The sequence below is a fragment of the Aquarana catesbeiana genome, linkage group LG07 (assembly GCF_042186555.1).
Source record: "Aquarana catesbeiana isolate 2022-GZ linkage group LG07, ASM4218655v1, whole genome shotgun sequence".
Classification (NCBI taxonomy): domain Eukaryota; kingdom Metazoa; phylum Chordata; class Amphibia; order Anura; family Ranidae; genus Aquarana; species Aquarana catesbeiana.
This window is the reverse complement of record NC_133330.1, coordinates 61216612-61231835: the sequence shown is the minus strand read 5'-3', so window position 1 is coordinate 61231835 and position 15224 is coordinate 61216612.

Sequence of the window (15224 nt, the reverse complement as noted above, 5' to 3'; positions counted from 1 at the left end):
ACTCTACCCCAGCCTTTTACAACTAGGGTTCCTCCAATGGTTGCTCGGTGTTTCATGATCTGTTCCTGATTGACATTCCATCTGATGGCTCCTGGAGAGTTCCATGTCCAATGCCCCTTGGCGGAGCCAGCAGCATGACACCAATTAACTTTTTTAGCTGTTGGTAAGGGTGGCATCTTATGCGACCACCACTGTAATGTAGACATTCTTCCCACTGGCCACCAGTAAGAAACATTCTTCCCACTGTCTCCCCAAAGTGACTGTTCATTCATTCTCTTCAAAATAATACCGATAGTGTCACTCTATCCCAGCCTTTCACAGTTAGGTACCTCCAGAGGTTACTCGGTGTTACTTAATCTGTGACTGATTGACCTCCCATCTGATGTTGATGATTTTTTATAAAGGTGAGCTAACACTGCTGAGATACGACCCTCGAAGCTCGATTGTTTTTTTTTTTTTTTTGGTATCTTTGTTTTTTATGTTCAGAGCCTCACCTGCCTCCCCTGCATGCACGTCCCTGGTGTGAACAATATCAGTAGGGCAGAGGATGGTGTCAGTAGAGCAGAGGAAAGTGTCAGTAGAGCAGTGGATGGTGTCAGCAGAGCAGTGGATGGTGTCAGCTGAGTAGTGGATGGTGTCAGGAGAGCAGTGGATGGTATTAGTAGGGCAGAGGTTGGTGGCAGTGGAGGCTGTCAGTAGGGCAGTGGGTGGTGTCAGTAGGGCAGTTAACAGTGTCACTAGATTTTATATGTATTATTTTATTTTTTAATGATTTTTTACTATTACATAGTTAGTTAGTTACATAGTTAATCAGGTTGAAAAAAGACACAAGTCCATCCAGTTCAACCATAAAAAAATAAATAAATAAAATTAAAAATATCGTACAATCCAATATACCCAATTCTATACCCACAGTTGATCCAGAGGAAGGCAAAAAACTCCAGCAGAGCATGTTACAATTTGCTACAACAGGGGAAAAAATTCCTTCCTGATCCCCCAAGAGGCAATCGGATTTTCTCTGGATCAACTTTACCTATAAATGTTAGTACCCAGTTAGATTATGTACATTTAGGAAAGTGTCCAGGCCTTTCTTAAAGCAATCTACTGAGCTGGCCAGAACCACCTCTGGCAGGAGTCTAGCCAACATTTTCACAGCTCCTACTGTGAAGAAACCTTTCCATATTTGGAGATGAAATTTCTTTTCCTCTAGATGTAAAGAGTGCCCCCGTGTTCTCGGTGTTAACCGTAAAGAGAATAACTCAACACAAAGTTCACTATATGGACCCCTTATATATTTGAACATGTTGATCATATCTCCCCTTATTCTCCTCTTCTCAAGAGTGAATAAATTCAGTTCCTCTAATCTTTCCTCATAGCTGAGCTCCTCCATGCCTCTTATCAGTTTGGTTGCCCTTCTCTGCACTTTCTCCAGTTCCCCAATATCCTTTTTGAGAACTGGTGCCCAAAACTGAACTGCATATTCCAGATGAGGTCTTACTAATGATTTGAACAGAGGCAAAATGATATCTCTCTCTCTGAAGTCCATACCTCTCTTAATACAAGAAAGGACTTTGCTCGCTTTGGAAACCGCAGCTTGGCATTGCATGCTATTATTGAGCTTATGATCTACCAAAACCCCCAGATCCTGCTCCACTACAGATTCCCCCAGTTGTACTCCCCATTGTATGTATGATGCATGCATATTCTTAGCCCCCAGGTGCATAACTTTACATTTCTAAACATTAAACCTCATCTGCCATATAGTCGCCCAATTAGACAGTGCATTGAGGTCGGCTTGTAAATTGGAGACATCCTGTAAGGACGTTAATCTGCATAGATTGGTGTCATCTGCAAAGACAGAAATGTTACTTTTGATCCCAGACCCAATATCATTTATAAAGTTATTAAAAAGTAACGGTCCCAGCCAGGGGCGTTGCTAGGTCTCCAAAAGATCTGGGGCTAGAGCCCATAGCAGCGGTCACCAACCTTTTTGTATGCCCGCGGGGGGGGAGGTGGTAAGCAATTTTTCACGGGCGATGGCTGGTGTTGGAGCTTTAATCATCCTGGCACCATGGTTGATATGGTGTCAGAGTGATTGAAGTGCATTGTTTCTATTGTTACATTCTAATATATAATAAAGTGGTTCAACTCACCATACTGCAGAATCAGTTAGAGCCCTGGGCGTGTCACTTGCCACATCTCCTGCCACCAGATGCAGCGTGTTACTTGCCACTGTCACCAGATGCAGCGTGTTACTTGCCACTAGATGTGGATTGTCACTTGCCATGTTGCCTGCCACCATTTGCAGATTGCCACGTTACCTGCCACCATTTGCAGATTGCCACGTCACCTGCCACCATTTGCAGATTGTCAATTGCCACGTCTCCTGGCACCATTTGCAGATTGTCACTTGCCACGCCACCGGCCACCAGATGTGGGTTGTCATTTGCCAACTGATGTGGATTGTCACATGTCATGCCAGCCAATTCCACCAAATGTGCATTGACGGCATTGGTGGCAGGCTGACAGCACTGGTCCATTAGAGAGAGCAGGAGAGCAGTGATGCAGGATGGGCAGTGAGAGATTATGTAATCTCGCTGCTCCCCGCTGCACCTCCGACATTGAAGCAAGGGGGTCTGGCTGCAAAGTGGAGCTCCACAATGACAGGAAGCACGTGACCTTCACTCCATCATGCTGTGAGGGTGGAAGAGCACTGATGTGTGGCGGGCAGTGAGAGATGATGTCATCTCTCTGCTACTCGTCACACCGCGCTCTCAGATTGAAGAGGCCAGGCTGTGAAGAGCGCTGATGTGGAGCGGGCGGAGAGAGATATCATCTCTGCTCGTCCGCCCGCTTTTCTCCTCTCCTCTCCCTTTCTCATGCAGCCAGCCTGCCCGCCACAGCAGCCGCAACCCGCTGGTTAGGCAGGGAGCCTGCAGCATGAGACTCAGGGCTATGGGCTCCAGATTCGGGGCTATAGCCCCAATAGCCACCCCCTAGCAACGCCCCTGGTCCCAGCACTGAACCTTGGGGTACTCCACTGATTACTTTAGACCATTCAGAGTAAGAATCATTAACCACTACTCTCTGAATTCTGTCTTTTAGCCAGTTTTCTATCCATTTACAAACTGATATTTCCAAGCCTGTAGACTTTACCTTACACATGAGCCGTGTGTGCGGAACTGTATCGAACGCTTTTGCAAAATCCAAGTATACCACGTCCACAGCCACCCCTCTGTCCAAGTTTTACTTACCTCTTCATAAAAAGAAATCAGGTTTGTCTGACAACTTCTGTCTTTCATGAATCCATGCTGTCTGTTGCTTAAAATGTTTTTTTCCAGCAAGAACTCGCCTATGTGGTCTTTTATTAAATGCTCCAGTATCTTCCCGACTATAGAAGTTAAACTAACAGGTCTATAGTTACTTGGTAAAGACTTTGATCCCTTTTTAAATATAGGCACCACGTTCGCCCTGCGCCAATCCAGTGGTACTATTCCCGTCATTAATGAGTCCCTAAAAATTAGATACAATGGCTTTGAAATGACAGAGCTCAATTCTTTTAGGATCCGTGGGTGGATGCTATCAGTTCCAGGTGCTTTATCCACCTTTATTCTGTCTAAATATTTCTGGACCATATCACTTTTGAGCCATTGTGGATCATTCGGGGCTGTGTCAATACCACCCCCATTATGGACATGAGCTCCCCCATGCTCTTTTGTATACACAGAGCTGAAGAAAGTATTTATTAAATTAGCCTTCTATTTGTCCCCAGTCACCCACTCTAGATTTTTTTGTAAAGGGCCTACATGCTCAGACCTGACCTTTTTACTATTAATATATTTGAAGAATTTTTTGTCCTACTATCTTTTGCAATCTGTCGTTCGTTTTGAATTTTTGCATCCTTGATTTCCTTTTTACATATTCTGTTAAATTCTTTGTAACATTTAAACGACACTAGTGTTCCTTCATTTTTATATTTTTTAAAAGCTCTTTTCTTATTGTTTATAGCTTTTTTAACTTTTACTGTGAGCCACATAGGTTTTATTTTTAGCCTTTTAAACTTATTGCCCATGGGAATATACTTTGCAGTGAGGTCCCAAACAGTCTTTTTGAAGAATTCCCATTTCTGTTCTGTGTTTACCAATGCCAATATTCCCTCCCAGTCTACTGTAAATCCCTCATCCTTGGAAAATTTGCTGTCTTGAAGTTAAGTGTTTTTATCTTTCCCGTATGTATTTCTTGTTTACAGCTAACATCAAATGAAATCATGTTATGATCACCGCTACACAGGTGTTCCTTTATCAGAACATTAGTAATAAGCTCTGCATGGTTTGCGATTACCAGGTCCAACAGAGCTTCATTCCTAGTTGGGGCCTCAATAAACTGGACCATAAAATTGTCCTGTACTAGGTTTATAAATTTTTGCCCTTTAACTGTCCCAGCAGTGCCATTACTCCAGTCAATTTCTGGGTAGTTAAAATCACCCATTATTATCACCGCCCCAGCCCTTGCAGTCCTTTCCATCTGTGCAAGGAGCTGAGTCACCACCTCCTCGTTAACATTGGGTGGCCTATAACAAACTCCAATGATTAACTTTGAACTACACACATCTATATGCAGTTCCACCCATAATGCTTCAGACTCATCACACTCTCCATCAACCAGGTCCTCTTTCACACTTGCTTTGAGATCACTTCTCACATAAAGACAGACCCCGCCACCTTTCCTTTTCACCCTGTCTCTCCGAAAGAGTGCATAGCCAGGAATATTAATAGCCCAGTCATGTGAGGATTGAAGCCAAGTTTCAGCAATACCGATTACATCATAGCTCTCCTCACGCACCAAAGCTTCCAACTCACCTATTTTGCTTGGCAGACCTCTGGCATTGATGAACAAACACTTTAATGCACTATTACATTTTGCTCTGGTGTTTTTCATATAATTTTTAGTAGTACAAATGGCACTATAGTTTCCAATGGCTGTTTGTAACATGGGAACTTTCTTGTCACCTGCCATAACCCTCCCCCCATCTATCCCCATTCCACCCTCCATTAATGTCTGACCCCTAAATGACCTGTCTGCTCGATGTAATTCTAGTTCACCCTCCCCCCTAAAATACTTTAAATACTCCTCCAGCCTTCCCATAAACCTCTTCCCCAGCACAGCAGACCCCCTTCCATTCAAGTGCAAACCTTCTTTAGCATATAGGTTGCACCCCAATGAAAAGTCAGCTCAGTGCTCTAGAAACCCAAATCCCTCCTCCCTACACCAGGTCTTTAGCCATGCATTCAGCTCTCTAATCACCCCCTGCCTTTCCTGTGTTGCGCATGGCACGGGCAATATTTCAGAGAATATCACCTTGAAGGTCCTTCCCTTCTACTTGCAGCCTTTTTCTTTAAATTGATTCTTAAGGAGCCTCCACCTTCCATGTATACTGTCATTGGTTCCAACGTGGACCAAGACAGCTGGGTCATGCCCAGCCCCTCCCAGTAATTTATCCACCCGGTCCACCACATGCCGAACCCTAGCACCAGGCAGATAGCAAACCATTTGGTTGAGGCGATCCTGGCAACAAATTATTCTATCAGTCCTTCTGATTATAGAATCCCCTATTACCACCAACTGTCTAGGCCTACCTGCACTCCCCTCACCACCTCTACTAGATGGGCTGCTCTCCCGGCTGTTAGGGGTAGCAGTGACACCTAGGGCTGCCACCTCTGTGTTTGCCACCTCCACATCTTCACCCAACTTGGCAAATTTGTTTTGATGCACAAATACAGGACTGGCCTTCCTTTTCTGCGAGCCCCTTCCACTCCCTCTAACTACATTAACCCATCTTCCTATCTGATAATCCTGACTTGCCCCTCCACCCTCCACATCAACCCTACTGACCACCTGCTCAGCGAGCAGAGGACCCCTTTCAAGGTTGTCCTTTCTGCTCAGTGTTGAAACTTGCTCCTCCAGATCTCTAATGCGAGCTTCTATAAGGGCAACCTGCTCACATCTGTCACAGCGGTATCCATCCTGGCGCTGTTGCACCAATTTTGCATACATGTGGCACACTGTGCACTGAGCAAAGCCTTCAACCCTGCTAGCACTCATTTCCCAGTTACAATACAATTACTTAAAGGAAGTTTAAGATGTTACTTACAGGTTAGAAGGCTCCTGTCCTAACTCCTGTTTTCAACTCCTGATTATTAACTCTCCACTTTAGTTCAAAATTCCACTTATGTTCACGAAATCCACATGCAAGCCACCATCAGCAGGGAGCAAGCTCCTAGGGGAGTTTGTATACACCTGTGAACAATTAACCACTCCCCTTAATTAGCAGGAAGAAATTACATTTTTCTATTATTTTTTCTTACAAATTTTTTTAGTAGCCCTGTTGGGGGGCTTTGGTGAAATATCAGGGGTCTAAACAGAGCTCTGATGTCTCACTTTTGGGACAGAGAAAGAGAGACTGAGGACACAGTCCTCAATCTCTATCTCTGCAGCCTCAGCTGCACAGAATGAATGAAAAGGAATAGCTCTGTACAGAGCTTCCTGTTCATTTACAAACTGAAGCATAGTAGACACAGTTTACTATGTTTCAGTTATGAATGAACACAGTGAGTGATCAGTACTGATCACTCACTGTGTTAATTCAGAAAACGAAGGGACCATTACATTGCATATTTACCAGACTGTTCCCCCATAGCAGCAGGCAGGAGAGGAGGGGAAGCTGGCAGGAGGAAAAGGGATCTGTTTCACTGAATGATGCTCTTGGTTCTGGGGGTCGGCAAGGAAGGGACACGATCTACCCGTCACCCGCTTGTGGTCGATGGGTAGATTGTGATCAATAGTTTCTATAATGCTTTTCTATCTGGGGGGGCAGCCATCTTGACCATCAAGTTCTTATCTAGTTAGTATAGGATACTAGGGTCAGTTTTAGATAGGAGCCAATTAACCTACCAGAGAAAACCCACACAAGCACAGGGAGAACATGCAACCTCTATGCAGCACTGGGGTCCAAACCATGTACCCCGTTCCTGCAAGGCAGGAATGCTAACCACTTAGCCACTGTGCTTAGCCTCTGTCCCTTATGCAGCCAGTGTGCGTCCTGGTATTCATTTAGTTCAATGCCCGGTCTCAATGAGATGCAGTGCTTTCACAAAATATAAGGCACATTTACACATGGCGATGCACCACTAGGGGTGATGGTGGAATATAATAAGAGCAGAGTGAGCATACGAGACTCCAGGGGACGAATGTGGATGCTTAAGAATATCAGTGCTTCAATGCTCTCTTTATAATAAGACTTTGGACTTTCTTTCAGAAGATGATCAGTAATGTCACCCATTGTATTGTTTTCTGTAAAGGTGGTTTCCTTTAGGATTATCAAACGATCAGGCACAGTACAAATGCACACTCCGTGTACCTGAGAGCATTGTGTCCACATAATCTGCCACCTTCATATCAGTAATTTGAAAAGCACATACCGCTGCTTAAGATCAAATTTAAAATACTATCATTGCACTCCAAACCCTGCAGAAATGTTTCACAAACACCTCTAGCCTGGGAATCCTGAAATAAAATTAAAAAATAAACGATCTCGGCTTCCCAGCCGAGGCGGCGCCATTTGTTTGAATGCAGAAGCCGGGTGTGACGTCGTAACATCGCGCCCGGCCTCCGAACGATCATAGAGACTCCGGCGACCAATCTCTATGATCACCATCTGGGGCCGGAGGATCCGTTCTCCGACTCACCGATGGAAGCGGTGAGTCGGTAGAAGGACCGGAGGGTGGCAGGAGGGGGCACCCCTTCATGCCACCCGTAAGAATGATCAAGCGGCAGAACAGCCGTTATGATCGTTCTTATTGTGTAGGGAATCGCCGGCTGAAAAAGCTGATATCTGAATGATGCCTGTAGCTGCAGGCATCACTCAGATATACCCCCGCAAAGTCAAGGACGTCCCTGGACGTACCTTGGGTGGGAAGTGGATAAACAGCCTGGGGCCCAAGGTCCAGTTAATCCACCACTGGCTACGGTAACATCTGCAACCAGAGCACAGACAAAAAATACCCACAGTTATTGGTTACAATGCAATGCACATCTGGGTCAATCCCAATGCAATTGTAGTTAAATATTTATTATCTTATCCATTTGTAAAATACGTTACATTCTGTACATTCTCATCTGTCCCTACCCTCAAGGAGCTTTCAGTCTTAGGCCTCGAGCCCACAGGTGTTTATGTATATAGCAGGGGCTGCTGGTGACTGGTTCCCCTATCTCTGTACAGTCAGGCAACAAGAATTTTTCCACTCACATCCGGACACAAGAACTTAGTCTCTAAGCTTGGTTTTTTTGGTTTATTAGGGGTAATAACTTAATAACTTGGATGGGCTAAAGGGGTTAAGGAATGCCTAACTTGACCGGAAAAAATGAATAGAGACAAATTTCTTCCAATGTACAAAATCCTGCACTGTCCTCCTTCCTGGGCACCATCAGTCCTTAGTGATCAAAAGCAAAAGTCCCTTGAGGACTAGGAGCTCTCAGTCCCCTTTAGAAAATAGCACAGTATGTTGTAAACTTCATATAGGAGTATCTCCTCTCCTGCAGAACTGCTCCTGCTGCCTGCAGGAACTACCAGTCCTCCTAGCTGCTTGTCCGCCTGCCCACCTGGCTGCTCCCAAGATCTCCTAGGGCAAGGGATAGGAAGGGTTAAGCACAGCACTGTCCTCCTGAAGGATTTCTACATGTGGAAGTCTCTCCCCTTATGAATCCCTGGTTTTGCTGATGTACTCACTCTTTCCTCTTTTCCTTTACTCCCTGCTGTTACTTAGGCAAGATTCCTCTTCAGGCCGAGATGCTGATAGAATCTTCCCAAGCCAGCCTGAGCCCAGCCTGGAGGCAGAGCCCCCCTAGAAAGCAGGGCCTCCTCCTAGGCCACCAACAGCCTCCTCAGAACTCGATCTTCCACCGACTCCACCATATGCCAGGCCCTCTGCCTGGGGATTGGCCAAGTTCCCTCAAATATGCAGAACAGACCTTCCTAGCCTCCTCCCACCAACTTCTGGAAGTTTTTTCAAAACTTCTAGATCCAGGGGGAGATACCAGAGACCTGCCTCTGTGGAGCCATTACACCTGACCTGCAGTAACCCTGACCAAATTTCTGACTCACAAACTAACTATGAGTCATAGCTTAAATTTGCCCGTACTAATACTAGTATTACTTACGTTCGACTCGAACATCGAGTGTTCGTTTGTTCTAAAACATGAACATATGGAGTGTTCGCGGGAAATTTGAGCGCCGCGGAACGCCCCATAATGCACTGCAAGATCGCAGTGCATTGCTGTATGATGATTGGCCAAAGCATGCACCTGACCTGCATGCTTTGGCCAATCACAGCGCGCTCTGCTGAGAGAGCCATAATTGGCCAAAGGCAGGGTGCCTTTGGCCAATCATGGGTCAGGGGAACTAAGTCCACACCCCACACTAACAGTTGTGCTCATAAGTTTATATACCCTGACAGAATTTATGATTTCTTGGCCATTTTTCGTAGAATTAAAATAAGATTGATAAAACATTTTTTCACTCATGGTTAGTGTTTGTCTGAAGCCATTTATTATCAATCAACTGTGTTTACTCTTTTTAAATCATAATCATAACAGAAACTACCCAAATTACCCTGATCAAAAGTTTACATACCTTGGTGATTTTGGCCTGATAACATGCATACAAGTTGACACAAAGGGGTTTAAATGGCTATTAAAGATATCCACCCTCGCCTGTGATTTGTTTGCTTTTAATGTGTGTGTATAAAAGGTCAATGAGTTTCTGGACTCCTGACAGACCCTTGCATCTTTCATCCGGTGCTGCACTGATGTTTCTGGATTCTGAGTCATGGGGAAAGTGAAAGAATTGTCAAAGGATCTGGGGGAAAAGGTAGTCGAACTGTATAAAACAGGAAAGGGATATACAAAGATATCAAGGCACTTAAGAAGAATGGGCTGCACGGTCGAGTCGCCAGAAGAAAGCCATTACTACGCAAATGCCACACAGTATCCCGCTTACAATATGCCATACAGCACAGAGACAAGCCTCAAACCTTCTGGCACAAAGTCATTTGGAGCGATGAGACCAAAATTTAGCTTTTTGGCCATAATCACTACATTTGGGAAGGTGTCAACAAGGCCTATGATGAAAGGTACACCATTCCTACTGTGAAACATGGAGGTGGATCGCTGATGTTTTGGGGATGTGTGAGCTACAAAGGCACAGGAAATCTGGTCAAAATTAATGGCAAGATGAATGCAGTATGTTATCAAAAAATACTGGAGGAACATTTGCATTCATCAGCCAGGAAGCTGCACATGGGACGTACTTGGACATTCCAACATAACAATGATCCAAAACACAAGGTCAAGTCGACCTGTCATTGGCTACAGCAGAATAAAGTGAAGGTTCTGGAGTAGCCATCTCAGTCTTCTGACCTCAATATCATTGAGCCACTCTGAAGAGATCTCAAACGTGCAGCTCATGCAAGACAGCCCAAGAATTTACAGGAACTGGAGGCTTTTTGCCAAGAGGAATGGGCAGCTTTACCATCTGAGAAGATAAAGAGCCTCATCCACAAATACCACAAAAGACTTCAAGCTGTCATTAATGTTAAAGGGGGCAATACACGGTATTAAGAACTGGGGTATGTAAACTTTTGATCAGGGTCATTTGGGTAGTTTCTGTTGTGATTATGACTTAAAAAGAGTAAACACAGTTGATTGATAATAAATGGCTTCAGCCAAACATTAACCATGAGTGAAAGAAAAGTTTTTGTATCATTCATATTCTCTGAAAAATAGCCAAGAAATCATACATTTTGCCACAAATTCATGTAAATTTATGAGCATAACTGTATATATATATATATATATATATATATATATATATATATATATATATATACTTGTGCTCATAAGTTTCATAAGCAAGAAAAGGGGGGGGGGGCGAGAGAGTGCCCTCCCGAACCATAGCAGGGTCACATGCCCTCAACATGGGGAGGGTGCTTTGGGGTCCCCCCCAGAGCACCTTGTCCCCATATTGATGGGTGAATGGGTAGGGGCACAACCACCGGGCAAGGGTTGTGGGGGTCTGCGGGCAGGGGGCTTATCAGAATCAGAAACATTGTACCCCTACCCATTCACCAAAAAAGTGTTAAAAAAAGTAAAAACGACAGGAGATTGTTTTTGACAATTCCTAAATTCCTATTAAAAAAAAAAAAACTGTCCCGCGATGTCCATCCATCTTCCATCATGGCGTCCAGTCCCGAGAAAAAAAAACGGAAAAACTCTGCCTCAATGAGAGGTGTCCCGCCGATTGCAGTCTTTTCACGGTGACAGCTGTTATAAAGCCAAGGGCATGCCACCCGGTGACGTAACCGTCACCAGGTGGCCCCACCCTTGGCTATATAACAGCTGTCAAAGCGAAAAGAGGGTAGGTTTTTTTTTATCGGGACCGGGATGAATTTACATTGTGAGACAATTTTTTTCTTTTTTTTTTAATAAAGGAATTGTCAAAAAACTGTCTCCTGTCGTTTTCACCTTTTAAAAACTTTTTTAGTGAATGGCCGGGATCTGGGGGCCCCCTTGTTAAAGGGGGCTTCTAGATTCCGATAAGCCCCCCGCCCACAGACCCTCACAGACCCTAAAGCACCCTCCCCATGTTGAGGACATGTGGTCTGGTACAGTTCAGGGGGGTGCTCTCTTGACCCCCCCTTTTCCTGCAGCCTGCCAGGTTGCATGCTCGGATAAGGGTCTGGTATGGATTTTGGGGGGACCCCCGTGCCTTTTTTGTTATTTTGGCATGGGGTTCCCCTAAAAATTCATACCAGACCTGAAGGGCCTGGTATGGATTTTGGGGGGGACCCCCAAGCCATTTTTTTTATTTTGGTGTGGAGTTCACCTTAATATCCATACCAGACCTGAATGGCTTGGTAATGGACTGGGGGGGGGAACCCATGCCTTTTTTTTCAATGATTTTTTATGTATATTGCTGGGATCCGGCAATACATTACAGCCGCGAGCAATTTTAAATGACATTTTTTCCTTTAGAATTGTCATTTTGCTGCGGACTGTTATAAACATGGGAAAGATGCGCTACTTTATAGGCAGACTAAGGGGACACCCAGGCACGATATTTAAAGGAATATTTAATTTTTATTGTTTCACTTTAAGCATTATTAAAATCACTGCTCCTGAAAAAACGGCCCTTTTAAAAACTTTTTTTGCATTGATACATGGAGCAGTACCCGGATCCCCAAACACTTTTTTATGGCAATAACTTGCATATAAGCTTTTAAAATTAACACTTTTGATTTTTCACGTTCGTGTCCCATAGAGTTTAACGGTGTTCGCATGTTCGCACAAAATTTTTGTCTGTTTGCATGCTCTGGCGCTAACTGTACTGGAGGGGGGTTTTCGGCTCATACCTAATGTTTAGGGTCATTGTCCTGCTGGAAGGTGAACCTCCACCCCAGACTTAAGTCTTTTGCAGACTTTAACAGGTTTTTTTCTAAGATTTCCCTGTATTTGGCTCCATCCATCTTCCCATCAACTCTTTCCTGTACCTGCTGAAGAAAAGCATCCCCACAACATGATGCTGCAATCACCATGTTTCACAGTGGGGATGGTATGTTCAGGGCAGGGGCGAAATGACCATTAGGTCACTCGGGCGCTGTCCGAGGGCCCGGTCGGCCAGCAGGGGGCCCCATGAGACTCCCCCTGTCAGTCCCAATCTCTGCTTTTCCCAGAGCCTAGTGCCGGTGTCTTGCCGAATTTAGTTCCCTCGGCGGATAAGTTCCCCCCCGTACTGCGCAGGCGCAGCGCCTGCGCAGTACGAACTACTAACACCCGCCGGAGATAGCCGAAGCTCAAGATCGACAATCAGCTGTACACGGCGCCTGCGCTCTGGGTCCAGGTTCCTTCCCTACCATCCAAGTGGACCTAGAGGGGGAATCTAAAAGACCCGAGCGCAGCGAGGCCATGCCCGAAGCGTGGCGAGCGAAGCGAGCCCTCGAGGGGCCCTCTTACAGGCGCCGTGTACAGCTGATTTGGACCTATTCCCCTTCGGCTATTTCCGCCGGATCCTACTGCGCAGGCGCAGCGCCTGCCCAGTAGAGGGGGGTCCTTATCCGCCGAGCGGAACTTTCTCGGCAGAACACCGGAACAAGTCCCAGCCCTGAGCTCCGGTAACTAGGCTGACAGGGGCTCGCTAGTGTCGGGCAGTGAGTCAGGAATCTCTTCAGAGCCTGGGCTCCCTCTTGCAGTGATTCCCCTTTGTGGCAGCTGAGCCGACATCTCTCCCTCCTGAGCCTGAACACAGCTCACTGAGTGAGCATCCTCCTCCCCGGGTCCACAGTACACATACAGGAAGGGGGAGGAGGCGGGGAGAAGAGATCTTACACTACAGGAGCCGTGCTGATTCTTAGGTCTGTGTATAGTTTGTGGATAACATGGAGAAGGGGGTATAAGAAAAAATGTGCTGGGGGGGTCTTTGAGGGAAGAGGACATGTGCTAGTAGGGGGAATTTCTAAACCGACCCCCCTTCCCCAAAGCAAAGAGTTGCCACTTTCCCCTATCTGCCCCCATCCCAGGGGCCCCTCTCTGCCCCCATCCCAGGGGCCCCTCTCTGCCCCATCACAGGGGCCCCTCTCTGCCCCCATTCCAGGGATCCCTCTCTGCCCCCATCCCAGGGGCCCCTCTCTGCCCCATCCCAGCGGCCCCTCTCTGCCCCCATCCCAGGGATTCCTCTCTGTCCCCATCCCAGGGTTCCCTCTCTGCCCCCATCCCAGCGGCCCCTCTCTGCCCCCATCCCAGGGATCCCTATCTGCCCCCATCCAAGGGGCCCCTCTCTGCCCCCATCCCAGGGATCCCTATCTGCCCCCATCCAAGGGGCCCCTCTCTGCCCACATCCCAGTGGCCCCTCTCTGCTCCCATCCCAGGGATCCCTATCTGCCCCCATCCAAGGGCCCCCTCTCTGCTCCCATCCCAGGGATCCCTCTCTGCCCCATCCCAGGGATCCCTATCTGCCCCATCCCAGGGATCCCTCTCTGCCCCCCTCCCAGGGATCCCTCTCTGCTCCCATCCCAGGGATCCCTCTCTGCCCCCATCCCAGGGATCCCTCTCTGCCCCCATCCCAGCGATACCTCTCTGCTCCTATCCCAGGGATCCCTCTCTGCCCAATCGAAGGGATCCCTCTCTGCCCCATTCCAGGGATCCCTATATGCCCCCATCCCAGGGATCCCTCTCTGCTCCCATCCCAGGGATCCTTCTCTGCCCCATCCCAGGGATTCTTCTCTGCCCCATCCCAGGGTCCCCTCTCTGCCCCCATCCCAGGGGCCCCTCTCTGCCCCCATCCCAGGGGGCCCCTCTCTGCCCCATCCCAGGGGCCCCTCTCTGCCCCCATTCCAGGGGCCCCCTCTGCCCCATCCCAGGGATCCCTCTCTGCCCCATCCCAGGGGCCCCTCTCTGCCCCCATCCCAGGGATCACTCTCTGCCCCCATCCCAGGGATCCCTCTGGATCCCTCTCTGCCCCCATTCCAGGGGCCCCTCTTTGCCCCATCCCAGGGATCCCTCTCTGCTCCCATCCCAGGGATCCCTCTCTGCCCCATCCCAGGGATCCCTCTTTGCCCCCATTCCAGGGGCCCCTCTCTGCTTCCACCCCAAGGGCCCCTCTCTGCATCCATCCCAGGGATCCCTCTCTGCCCCCATCCCAGGGACCCCTCTCTGCCCCCATCCCAGGGATCCCTCTCTGCCCCCATCCCAGGGATCCCTCTTTGCCCCATTCCAGGGATCCCTCTTTGCCCCCATTCCAGGGGCCCCTCTCTGCTTCCATCCCAGGGGCCCCTCTCTGCATCCATCCCAGGGATCCCTCTCTGCCCCCATCCCAGGGATCCCTCTCTGCCCCAATCCCAGGGACCCCTCTCTGCCCCCATCCCAGGGACCCCTCTCTGCCCCCATTCCAGGGATCCCTCTCTCCTCCCATCCCAGGGATCCCTGTCTGCCCCCATCCCAGGGATCCCTCTCTGTCCCCGTTCCAGGGGCCCCTCTCTGCCCCATCCCAGGGATCCCTGTCTGCCCCCATCCCAGGGATCCTTTTCTGCCCCCATTCCAGGGGCCCCCTCTGCTCCCATCCCAGGGATCCCTCTCTGCCCCTATTCCAGGGGCCCCTCTCTGCTCCATCCCAGGGA